Source organism: Chelonia mydas, chromosome 28 (assembly GCF_015237465.2).
Source record: "Chelonia mydas isolate rCheMyd1 chromosome 28, rCheMyd1.pri.v2, whole genome shotgun sequence".
NCBI classification, from domain to species: domain Eukaryota; kingdom Metazoa; phylum Chordata; order Testudines; family Cheloniidae; genus Chelonia; species Chelonia mydas.
This window is the reverse complement of record NC_051268.2, coordinates 5,316,665-5,328,967: the sequence shown is the minus strand read 5'-3', so window position 1 is coordinate 5,328,967 and position 12,303 is coordinate 5,316,665. Positions and strand designations below refer to the sequence as shown.

General features: G+C 57.1%; 3 protein-coding genes and 1 non-coding gene across 16 annotated transcripts in view; 3 read left to right on the top strand and 1 right to left on the bottom strand.

Annotated features, from left to right (window-relative positions):
- Positions 1–12,303, bottom strand: part of LOC102943236 (zinc finger protein 883) — a 2,438,435-nt gene that overhangs the window by 538,919 nt on the left and 1,887,213 nt on the right. The window lies entirely within an intron of this gene.
- Positions 1–12,303, top strand: part of LOC114020163 (zinc finger protein 501) — a 1,907,800-nt gene that overhangs the window by 42,283 nt on the left and 1,853,214 nt on the right. Inside the window, exon 1 of one of the 2 annotated variants that reach the window (XM_043537373.1) lies at positions 8,676–8,786. The exons of the other annotated variant lie outside the window; for it this stretch is intronic. The gene's annotated coding sequence lies outside the window, so the exon portion shown is untranslated. Of the gene's footprint in view, positions 1–8,675; positions 8,787–12,303 lie in introns of those variants that run through there. 2 annotated transcript variants of the gene reach the window in all.
- LOC119564595 (zinc finger protein 883) overlaps positions 1–12,303 on the top strand; it is a 1,467,279-nt gene that overhangs the window by 449,963 nt on the left and 1,005,013 nt on the right. The gene's annotated exons all lie outside the window — the stretch shown is intronic.
- On the top strand, positions 1,861–1,933 carry TRNAK-UUU. The gene has a single exon. It is a non-coding gene; the product is annotated as a tRNA-Lys (tRNA).

Here is a 12,303-nt window from a genome sequence, read left to right as displayed (position 1 = left end):
GCCAGTGGGAGAAGTAGGAGCACCTTGCTGGACAGCTAGGAAAAGTAAGCCCTCATGTTTCTCCCTGGTTTTAAACCAGGGACCTTTTGTGGGTTAGGCAAACGTGATAACCACTACACTACAGAAACTCTGTCCCAGGGCTCTGCCCCTCCCTTCAAATTCCATCCACTTGGCTGGCCCTCGCCCTGGCACACACCGATGGGCGAACGTGGAGAAAGTGGTGGCAGCCCTTCCATAGGTCAGCCGATGGAGCAAAGGACTGGAGCCGGTGCTCAGGAAGTCATCCTTACTTCACCCTTGTGACTCCAGCTTGAAGGAGAGCTTCTTTTTCTTCCCCTTGCTGAGAAAGAGGAAGAGAAGAAAGAAAGCTCAGGCGGGCCAACTCGGTGCACAAGCCCCCGCTGTCTTTTCCCGCTGGGGAGCCCGAAATGAGGGATCCCGTGTTGGGTAGAGGTACTACTGCACTCCAAGGAAACAGCCCACCCCTGCACACAAAGGGACCAAAGAGCACGCCAAAGCCTGGGATTGAACCAGGGACCTCTAGATCGTCAGTCTAACGCTCGCCTGAATGAGCAACTTTGGCACCTGCAGGGCACTTTTGTTGGCCTGCTGCTTCTCTGTCCAGGCTGTTTTTGTCAGCCATGGCACACAAAACGGACGTCCTACTGAGCAGCCCACAAAGGCAAGATGAATTTTTGCCTGCCTTGCTTAGCTTGACATGCTTCCTCACCCCATTCCCGCCTTAGTTCCTGGGTTACCTGGTGGCTGAAGGCGACTGGGGCCCAGCGGCACGGGGAGGAAGTTCGGCAGCTAGACCCCGGCAGCAAGAGTCCTGCCGCCACTTGCCGCCCCACCCTGTTCTCCCAGCTTCACCTACTGGCTGCCAGGGACTTGGGCCCACTAGCATAGCGGAAGGAGATAGACAGATCCACCCTTGCCTTGATGCTCAGGATCATTAAAACATAACTTTGATTGGCGATGGCTAATGAGAGACTGACGTCACTTGCTATTTGATCACTTGAAAATGAGATTGGCCAGTCCTTGGATCTCTCTAAAGCTACGTTTCAGTTCACGAGGGCAAAGGCGAGGAAAAAGACCTTTGAACTCAAGCACTAGGATTAACATTCAAACCCTGGGTCTTACAGTAACTATTTAATGCTGGTCCACCCTGTGTTGGTGACAGTTCAATTTCTAGATGTTAGTACCTTTCAGTTACTATGAAAATTAAAAAGTTTCTATGGGCTTAGAGGAAATGTTTGTTTTTTTTTAATTTGCTATAAATGGCACGAATAAATACAGATTTACAGATCCTAGCCTGCAAATTTATTATCTTATATGATAGAGAAAATCGTGCATCCAAATTGTGCATGAAAACCATGAAATGAGCTACAAATGCAATAAAAAATAAGCTATTCAAAGTCTAAGATGGGGGGGGGGGGGCAGCGAAGAAGCGTCTTGCCTGGGGTGCCATTTGGTCTAGAGGAGGCCCTGTCAGGGAGAGCAGGAGTTAGTTTCCCATGTCTATTTTCAGGCTGTAATCTGTGGGCACCCTGCTCTGTGGGAGGGATCCCAGGAGCCCAGACTCAGGGCTGGAGCAGGCCCCTGAGTTAGGGGGTGGCTGCGTGGTTTACAGCGCTCTGACGTCTGAGACCATCTGTCCTTCCCAAAGCCTCAGATCCTGGATCCGATATTTAACTAAAAAAATAAAAAAAATAAAAAGGCCTCAGGGCGCTGCACGGAGGTGCAGGTTGGGGCTAGGACTGGTAAGAGAGTGAGAGTAGCAGGTTTTCTGTATTGTTTCGGCTCTCTTTTTCTTGTCTAGTTTCTCTCCTGCAGCAGATTGGCCTGATTTGCATGTGAGCCTGGCTAGCTCAGTTGGTAGAGTATCAGACTTTTAATCTGAGGGTCCAGGGTTCAAGTCCCTGGTCAGGCAGAAAGGGACCCTCTCCCCTTGTGCTATCCCCACAAGAACTTCAGAAGGCTTCTTTTGATGACCCTCCTTGACTTTTCTTTTTCAGGACTTGGCCTTTCCTAGGAAGGGCCCTTTACTCCCTGGGACTGAAGGAGCAACTTCCTCACATGCCCCCTGGACTCGCAGTCTGGAGAAAGAAAGGCCTCTGGGCCTGCAGCGAAGCGCTCTGTGCTGACTTGTTGACCAAATGCAGGGCTGGCCAGAGTGGCATGTTCCCACAGGGTCCTCCCTGCCAGAAAAAATTGTCCCCATAGAGTGCTCCCTCCTGGAAGTCAACAGAGTTTGAGGGGTCACCTGCCGGTCCCGTGGTGTAAGGGCCAGCGCTCCTGCAATATAAGTTCAAGTCTCAGTGGGACTTTGGGGTCCTTTGGTTGCCAGCTGACCCTCTTATGATTTCTAAAGCTTCATCTTGCTCTCTCTCAAATGACATGGGAGCCTGTCTTTTGCCCATTAGCTGTTGTGACTTGAGCGCAAGAGGGGACGTTTGATCCAGAAGGCTGGCCGTGCCTGGAGTCCTGTAGGTAGGGATGCGAGCTGCATTTCCTCTCAGTCCAGAAGCTGGGCAGAAGTCAGGCCTAGGAGGCAGCCCTATTGGTTGACCTACTGGCCCAAAGTCACTTGGGCGGCGTTGGTGTTCCCCAGGAATGCTGAAGGGAGGGAGAGTTAATACTCCTCCCTGTCGGTCAGGGCGGAAGAGGAGGGCCGCAAGAGTGGGCAGGCTGATGAGCCGGGCCTTCTCGCATTCGGTCAGCGATGAGGTGGGGAACGCGAACTGGGAGAAGCAGTTGCTGGCCTGTGAGGAATCCCAGGCTTTGGCATGCTGTCTGTGTGCAGGGGGTGGCTGCTTTCTGCAAGCACAGCGGTACTTTTACCAGCCATGAGTCCCTCATTTCGAGCTCCCAAGCAGGAAAAGGCAGCGTGGACTTGTGCACCGAGTTGGCCCACTTGAGCTTTCTTTCTTCTCTTGCTCTTTCTCAGCAAGGAGAAGAAAAAGAAGCCCTCCTTCAAACTGGAGTCAGAAGAGTGACGTAAGGATGACTTCCTGAGTGCCAGCTACAGTCCTTTGCTCTACCAGCTGACCTATCGAAAGGCTGCCACCACTGTCTCCAGGTTCACCCATTGGTGTGTTCAGAATGGAGAGGGGTAACTAGTGGTGGTCCCCAAGGGTCACGCCTAGGACCAATCCTATTCAACTTATTCATAAATGATCTGGAGAAAGGGGTAAACAGTGAGGAGGCAAAGTGTGCAGATGCTACTAAACTGCTCAAGATAGTTAAGACCAACGCAGGCTGTGAAGAACTTCAAAGAGATCTCACAAAACTAAGTGATTGGGCAACAAAATGGCAAATGAAATTTAATGTGGATAAATGTAAAGTAATGCACATTGGGAAAAATAATCCCAATTACACATACAATATGATGGGGGCTAATTTAGCTACAACTAATCAGGAGAAAGATCTTGGCGTCATCGTGGATAGTTCTCTGAAGACGTCCAGGCAGTGAGCAGCGGCAGTCAAAAAAGCAAACGGGATGTTAGGAATCATTAAAAAAGGGATATAGAATAAGATGGAGAATAGCTAATTGCCCTTATATAAATCCATGGTACGCCCACATCTTGAATCCTGCGTACAGATGTGATCTCCTCATTTTAAAAAAGATAGACTGGCATTAGAAGATTCAGAGAAGGGCAACTAAAATGATGAGGGGTTTGGAACGGGTCCCATATGAGGAGAGATTAAAGAGGCTAGGACTTTCCAGCTTGGAAAAGAGGAGACTAAGGGGGGATATGATAGAGGTCTATAAACTCATGAGTGGTGTGGAGAAAGTGAATAAGGAAAAGTTATGTACTTGTTCCCATAATAGAAGAACTAGGGGCCACCAAATGAAATTCATGGTCAGCAGGTTTAAAATAAATAAAAGGAAGTTCTTCTTCACACAGCGCACAGTCAACCTGTGGAACTCCTTGCCTGAGGAGGTTGTGAAGGCTAGGACTATAACAGGGTTTAAAAGGAACTAGATAAATTCATGGAGGTTAAGTCCATTAATGGCTATTAGCCAGGATGGGGAAGGAATGGTGTCCCTAGCCTCTGTCTATCAGAGGGTGGAGATGGATGGCAGGAGAGAGATCACTAGATCATTACCTGTTAGGGTCACTCCCTCTGGGGCACCTGGCATTGGCCACTGTCGGTAGACAGGATACTGGGCTGGATGGACCTTTGGTCTGACCCAGTCTGGCCGTTCTTATGTTCTTATGAAGAGAGGGGCAGAGCACTGTGTCAGAGTCTCTGTAGTGCAGTGGTTATCACGTTTGCCCAACATGCAAAAGGCCCCCGTTTCGAAACATGACGGGTTACTTTTCCTAGCTGTCCAGCAAGGCGCTCCTACTTCTGCCACTGGCCTGTCCCTGCGATAACCCCAACCCCTGCCGGACAGAGGGTGGTGAAATGAGCTGAGAAGAAGCCTTTACATCAGCAGGGGAAAGTTGGAGGATCCAGGCCAGTGACCTTTTGAAGCCTTGTGGCTTGGCCTCCTCTGCCCTTGGAGCTTGGCCTATGGAGGCCGGCTCTTCCTGCTGGCCTCCTTTGCGTGACTTGCCAAAGGAGGAAGTGAGGCAGGCATGGGGCAAAGGAGGAAAGTCATGCTGAGGAAGGCAGGGCAGAAGCTAAGCACCTCAGTGCGGCGAAGTGGGGTTAGTAGACCTCCACCGTTCGTTCTGCCAAAGCCTGGGGAGGTGGAGTTGGCTGCTGGGAGGTAGAATCCTGTGCCTGCCGCTTGGCTTCCCAGGGACGTCTACTTGCAGCCCAGGAGAAGAAGGACGGTTCCAGGTGAAAGGAAGAGAAGCAAAGCTATGGGAGGCAGTTTGGGTGTGGGGTGCAGGTTCTGGGCTGGGGCAGAGGACTGGGGTGTGGGAGGAGCTGAGGGGTGTGGGCTATGGGAGGAAATGTGGGTGCAGGGTGTAGGCTCTGCACTGGGGGAGAGGGTTAGGGTGCAGGAGGGGTGGCGCTTACCCCGGGCAGTGCAGCTCCCAAAGCGACCGGCTCACACAACCCTCCGGCAGCAGCCCCTAGGTGGGTGGGGCCAAGGGGGAGGTCTCCATGAGCTTCCTCCACGGCTCCCATTGGCCACAGTTCCCACATCTCCTCTGGCCAATGGGAGATGCGGAGTTGGTGCTCATGGCAGGGGCCGTGCTGGGAGACACCGCCCCCCCAGGGGATGCCGGGACATGCTGGCCACTTCTGGGAGCAGTATGGAGGCAGAGAGGGCACCTTCGCGCGGCTGGCACATCCCTGCACACCCACTGGGGGGAGGGGAGCAGAGGCCTCCGTGCCCTCCCTGGGGTGGGGGCAGCGCCCAGAGCTGCCTCCCCTCCCACCCCGGCCAGGGGTGAGCAGAGACGTGCCAGCAGATGGCTGCTTCTGGGGTTGGCCTGGGGCCACCGGCCATGGCATGCGGGCAGCCTGCCTGCCTGAGCCCCGTTGCACTGCTGGCCTGGACTCGGGGGCAGGCTGGGAGATGAGATTTGGCCTGAAGTTTGGGGTCCCCCGTCCCTGGGGGGCCCCGTGGCACTACGTGGTTTGTTTCAGGGTCAATCCGCTCCTGGCCTGCTCCAGCCTCCGTCCCCCCATCTGCGCTGTTGAAGGGAAGCTTGTCTGCATCTGCCGCGGCCTGTTTCTCCGCGGTAGCGGATCCGCGCCCAGTTCTGCAGCCGTAACACGCTGGGCCGGGACGTCCGCGGTGGAGGGACGGACCCCATTCTCTGCCAGCAACCGGCCCCCTTGTTTTTCTCCTGGATCTTCAAGCCCGGCAGGGGCCTGCAGAGAGACAGGAGCCTGGCCCCTGGGGTCAGGGACCTGCTGAGGCCGAATCCTGCTCGGAAGGTCCCCAGCACTCCTCGCAGGCGGGGCTGAAGTCGAAGGGCGCTGCCATGGGAGGGGAGTGCCTCATCCCCCGGCCTGAGGCGTGGGTGCTTCTTTGTCCCCTTCTCCTGCCCAGAGAGGCAGGCAGCTGCTGTGGGGACAGGCGAGCGAGGCTCGCAGGATATCGCTCAGCTCGGTCTGGCCGGCAGGGGCCTTCCCGCTCAGCCTGGCCTTGGCCCCCATTGCGCCGCGCTCGGCCAGCCGCGGGAGGAGGGACCGTGGCTGCCGCTCAGCCTCGGGCCGCGTGGCCAGGCTTCCCTGGCAGGGGCTGCCACAGGCAAAGAGCTGGGCACCGTCTACATGGCAGCGGGTGGGAAGGAAGGTGGAGCCTGCGCGTCTCGTGGGGTCCCCCTCGCCACTCAGGCAGAGGCAGGAGGGGCGCGACAAGGGCCCGGCTGAAGATTTTGCGCTGGGACTGGAGGATTTAGCCTGTGGCCCCGGAGTTCCTGCTCCAACGTGGGGTTTTGTGGTGCTGCCCCCATGGTGGCCCGTCCTCTAGGTCAGCACTTTGAAGCCAAGGGGACCGGCCTGGAGGCAGCAAAAGGGGACATTTGCGGTAGCCAGCCGTTCTCAAGGAGCATCCGACATGGACGCCGAGAGGGCCGTTCCCCCTCTGGGCGTGTCCCAGCTTTGTTTGGGTTTGTCAGCATGAAAAGGGGTTTGTTTATGAATCTGACCGTTTTCCAAATCTAACCTTCCCTGCTGTGCCAGGATAAAGGGTGGACAAGCCTGGTTTATCTGCACGGGATTATTGCAATCGGAGGCCTCTCTGTCCTTTTCGCTTGCACAGACCAGTTCCGACCCTGAGTGAGGTATGAAGCAGCATCATCGACATTAATCAAAAGCTGATACTAAGAAAATGCCAGTTTCTTTTGGGGGGGGTTACAAACTTGTTTGCACCTTTCTTAAATACTAAAATATAGCTAGAAGTATGTTAGAGCCAAAATGTCCAAAATATGACAGGATATAGTATGTCTGGTTTTGCCGCAAAATGTTAAAACTAACCAATTTCAACAGGTTTCTCTTGTTGCCGCCAAGCAGAACCGAACATAAAAGCTTAATACCCTCAATGTGTTTGCATAGACCTGCCTTTCCACTTCATTTGGGTTTCATTTTATTCTATTTTCGTTTGTTATGTTACGTGAAAAAGACATGGCGGTGGCTGAAGCTCGTGCTTTCAGACAGTTAACAAAAGTGGAATTGGTGTCACAGGGAAAGGAAGAACCTTGGGTCAATCGTCTGTAACGAACTCATTTGCTGAAACAGAGAACTCAGCAGGGGAGAGCCACGCACCTTCTCACAGAGGATTGTTGTGGGTACCGATTTTAGCAGTTAAGCCCTATATTTGGTATAAATAATTAGGAACATGTAAGCCCTGTGCCTAATCGGGAGCTCTCTCTTTACGAGACCAGTTGGTGGGAGGTAGGAGTGATCTGGTCTGGGTCACTGTTGCTAGGCAGATTAAGCACTCCCCATCCAGAAGCTTCCGGAAGTGGGTTGGGTGGTTTTGGGTCTGCGCCCATGGGTTCCCTGGTGCTGGACTCAGGCTGCAGTCACAGAATCGCAGGGTGGGAAGGGACCTCAGGAGCTCATCGAGTCCAACCCCTGCTCCAAGCAATCCCCAGTTTTTGCCCGGGTCCCTTGCGGGAGGGGGAAGGACTGCCCCCGCACTCCCCAGCCGCGGGAAGCGGAGGGGGGCGGCTGGCAGAGGGCACAGGGGAGTGGGCTGGGGCCGGGTTGCTCCACGTCCCACCATTGCTGGTGACTGCGGGGTCCGGCCCGACCCCTGCTGCCGGGGCAGGCCCCCTGCCCGTCCTCCGGGCTGCGTCCGTGGCTGGGGGAAGAGGCTTGGCGGGGGACAGGTTGGATGGGGGTGGGCTGGGGGCAGAGGACGACGAGGCAGGGTGGAGGGTGTTGTCTCGGGCCCCACGCCCCCCTCGGGACAGCCCTGCCCCAGGCAGTGGGTGCAGCCCACGGGCCGGGGGGCTGGCCAGGGGATGGGGCTGGCTGCCGGAGCTGGGGGGGGCCACATCTGCAGCAGGCAGCGGCCAGGGGCCCCGTGAAATGTGGGGCAATTTGGTGCCCCAGAGTTCAGGGTGCCCTACACAGCTGCATATTCTGCACCCGCCTCGGGATGCCCCCGGACGGGATGGTGGGGTGGAAGGGGGGAGGCAGAGAGGGGACGGGGGGGCTCTTTTCCCTTCTCTCTTCACTTTCTGTTCTTCTCCCCCAGCCTGCGGCGGCTCCGCTGGGGCTGAGGCAGCTCCGAGGCTTCTCCCCGGGGCCGGGGGCAGAGAGTCACTTTCCTGCCCTCCCCAGGGCTCCCCCCCCACCGGGGTCTCCCGCTCATCGGGGGGCTCCGGCTGGGGGCGGGCAGAGCCCGGGGCTGCCCGGGGGCGGGTCCCGGCTGGAGAAAGCCCCCCCCGGCCGGGCACGGAGGGGTTAATGACGGGCCCCCCAGCAGGGACCCCAGGGGGGAGCCGCAGCTGCCCAGCCCGGGCTCCCGGGTCCCACGGGGGCAGCAGCAGCGTCTGGTCTGGGCCCGAGCCCCGCCCCCAGGAACTGCCCCGCCCCCGGTCTGCTCCAGGCCCCGCCCCCAGGCGCTGCCCCGCCCCCGGTCTGCTCCAGGCCCCGCCCCCAGGCGCTGCCCCGCCCCCGGTCTGCTCCAGGCCCCGCCCCCGGTCTGCTCCAGGCCCCGCCCCCAGGCGCTGCCCCGCCCCCGGTCTGCTCCAGGCCCCGCCCCCAGGCGCTGCCTCGTGTCGGGTCTCTCGGAGGAGCAGCTGCGGCTCCTCCCGGGGTCTGTGCTGGGGGGGCCCGTCATTGACCCCCCCGTGCCCGGCCGGGGGGGGGCTTTCTCCAGCTGGAACCAGCCCCGGGCTCTGCCCGCCCCCGCCCCGGTGAGTGGGAGACCCCGCGGAGGGGGGAGCGCTGGGGGGGGGGGGGCAGGAAAGTGACTCTTTGCCCCCGGCACGGCTGGGATGGGGGGGGCAGAGACTGGGGCCCGGCGGGGGGGGGTCCCTTGGGGGGTGAGGGGGGGGAGAAGCCGGAGTTGCGGGGAGGGTTTGAACTGTCTCTGTGCAGCCAGGAAATTCCCCGGGAGGGGGGGAGTTAATTGGATCCTGTCCCTGTTTGTGCCCCTTGCCCCCCCCAACTGGCACAAATGCCCCCCAGTTCTCCCCTTTTCTCTCTCGGTAGCTCCCACGTGGCTGTAAACTCCCCCCTCCCCCCCCCCCCCCCATCCGCTCTCTCGTCTCCCCTGATCCCCCCCCCCGTCTCTCCCTCCTCCTCACATGTCCATTGAAACTCTCCTCCCGTGGGGGGGGCGGCGGGATTCCGCCCCTCCCCCCCCCCCCGTTTGATCCGCAGCGATTTGTCCCGGTGTCGGGGGGAAGTTGGAGCCCGGAGCCATCCCCCAACCTGGCTGCCCCCGGCGTGGGGGTGGGAGGAGACGCCGGGTCTCTGCCGGGGCGGGGAAGGGAGGGGCCCGTGTCCCCCCTGGGGCTGCCCCCGATCCCGGCTTCCCAGTCCCACTTGCTGCCCCCCAACTGCAGCACCGCTGCCCCCAGCCCCCACCTGCCCCCCACCTGCCCATCCCCCACTGCCCCCCACCTGCCCATCCCCCACTGCCGCCCCCTCCCCTCCCCCAGGGAGCCCTCCAGCTCCCCCCCCCCCGCCCTCTTCAATCAGCCCCTCAGAGGGCTCCCTGCTGCCCAGGTGAGCGGGGGCGGTGGGGGGGACCATCACTTTCTGTTTATGTATTGGACAGGCTGGATATTATATGACAAACGGTCCCCCTTTTCCAGCTAGCTATTTAATAGCCACATCAAATCCCCCCCCCGTCTTGGTGTTTATCCCATGTTCTCAGTTGCGTAGTTTATGACACGTTTTCTCTGTACGTCTCAAAGATTGATAAAAAATACCCTCAACATTTGCCCCCCTTTTACTCTAGTTGTCTACTTCTAATTGAATATGCCCCTGAGAGCTTTCCCTGTCTCTGTAATTATAAATTACGAAGAAACTCTCAGATTTACACCTTTTCTCACATTCCTGAATATGGATATAAAACATTTGTCAATGTTGCCCATTTCCGCTCTATTCATTGACCAAATAGTGGTGGGAAATACACTCAGCTTTTACCTCCTATCAATGACTGCGATAAAATCCCTCTCATTTTCCACTTTCCTCTCTATCATTTGCATAAATGGATCCAAAATCCCTCAGATTTCCACCCTTTCTCTTTCATTTCTGAACGCTGATCTGAAATCTCAGGTTTCCCTCTTACTATGTCATTATCAAATGTGAATTAAAAATCCACCCGGGTTTGGGGCTGTTCCCCATGTCTCTAAATCCCAGCAACTTCTCCTTCCTTGGGGGGAACCTGTCGCCCTGAGTCCTTCTCCATCCTGGTTGGGAAATTAGCCCCCTGCAACAATGATCATCTTTCCCTCTCCTTTGAGAATTATTTGTTCCCTCCTTTCTCTCTGTTAAAAATGTTTGCTGATAAAAGAGACTAGCCATATATTCAAAACCCATCAAAGCCAGAGGCTACCCCTGTTTGGGGGATCAGTTCCCAGCTGGTAACAGGAGAGTTGTCTGGACCCTTTTCTTTTCCCCAGCTGGCATAGGATGGGGAGGTCCCTCTGAGTGCAGCGTGGGTCCAGAAGTATCCCAAACCCCATGACAAAGGTTCTCCGTGAGGGGTGGCTTCCTGCAGTGCTAAGATGCAGCCACCTCTGGGGTGGACCCATGGTGGCCATTATTTGCTGATGACAAGGAAAGGAAATTTCTTACCTATTTTGGCCCTCCAGGTCGTCCATTCTCCTGTTAAATAAGCATCCCCCAGGCTCCCTCTGCCTGTGTGACTGGCCAGCAAGGGGTGGTGATAACTTTCTATCCACTTGTTAGACACTGCGAGGGAACACTGTTGCTGGGGGGGGTGGGTGTGTCTGTGTGGGGAGATTGCAGCGGGAGCTGAAGGGGCATTGTGGTAGGGGGAGGCTTCTGGGTGGCTGGGCAGGGGGGACCCTAGTCAGGTTGGTGGGTTCTGGAGGGTTTGGGGTTTCGGGGGGTAGTTCTGATGTGCCCAGCCCTAAGGCTCTGGGTCCTGGAGGTGGGTATCGCTGGGGGCCTGTTGGCTGCAGACCAGTGGCGGTGGGGGGTCTCTTGGGGAGGTGGGGCAGAGGGTTAGATGCTGCCTGGTGCTGTGCCAGGGGCTCTGTCTGGGATTGCCCAGCTGGCTCCTGGGACCATTGCCATGCCCAGTGCCCAGAGCTGTGGTGGGGCGGTCCCTGGCGCAGAGCGAGGGGTCCTCCTGCAAAGCGTCAGGGGGTCCTGCTGGGAAGAGGAGGGGGTCCCAGGCAAATGGCCTGGCAGATCCTGGTGGAGGGCAGGTGGGGGTCCTCGGCAGGCAATGGGGAAATCCCAGGCAGGCAGTGAGGGACTATAAAATGACTGTACACAAACAGCCCCCCACCCCATTTCTCCTCCCATTTGCAGGAGCAAATGCAGCCCTGGGGGAGCAAACAACCCAGGAATGAGAGTTTCCTAGCAGACAGGCATGGAGAGGGCACAGGGAAAAGGAGATGGAGAGACTGAAAGGGTCCGTGGGATAAAAGAGTTTCGAGAGAGATTTCCAGCTCTCTAATCTGCCCAGACAGCTGCATTACTGCACTGTGGGGAGAATCACTTTCCTGTGGACAAGACGAGGATCAGAGAGAGGAAAACCCAGTTCCTGACCCCATGTCCCTCCTGCTGGGGTGTGGCTGCCATGGGGTCAGCGTCAGAGGGAATCCTCGAAAGGGACTCCTTTGGTTCTGCTTTTTCTAGGATTGCGTTCAGGGACTTTGTTATGGGATGCGGGAGGGAGAAAGGAGGTAAAAGTGTGTCTGTGGGCCTAGCCTGGCAGGAGGGGCCAGGTCTCTCCTGTAATAAAGAGACTGAGCATTTTCTCAGCACGGCAGAATCTAGGATCTCGCTCTGCAGGGAAAGAGCCTGGGGGAGGCGTGATGTGAAATGAACTAATGCCCGTTCCTAAACCTCCACAACGGCCCTTCTCGCCCGGCCAGGCTGCAGAACGACGCTCACGTTTCGTTCCGGTTCATCCCGTCCTCCCATGGGACAGGGGAGCGACATGGCCGCAGAGGAGCCAGCTGAGGTAGGGATTACTGGGGGGGTTCTGATCTGTTCCTGCAGGAGGGAGAGGGACAGCAAATACACCGGAGAGGGGAGGGTTTGCACCGTCTGGTTTGGAGGTTGGAGCGGGGCAGGAAATGCACAGGGTGGAGAAAGGGAGGAGGCCAGGGGGTGGCAGACCTGCTGGGAGTTGTTTAATACGTGGCCTAGATTCGAGGAAGAGACCCATGAGGTTCGGAGGTGGAAAAGCTCCAATTTGGTGAACAGAAAATAACCCAGCTA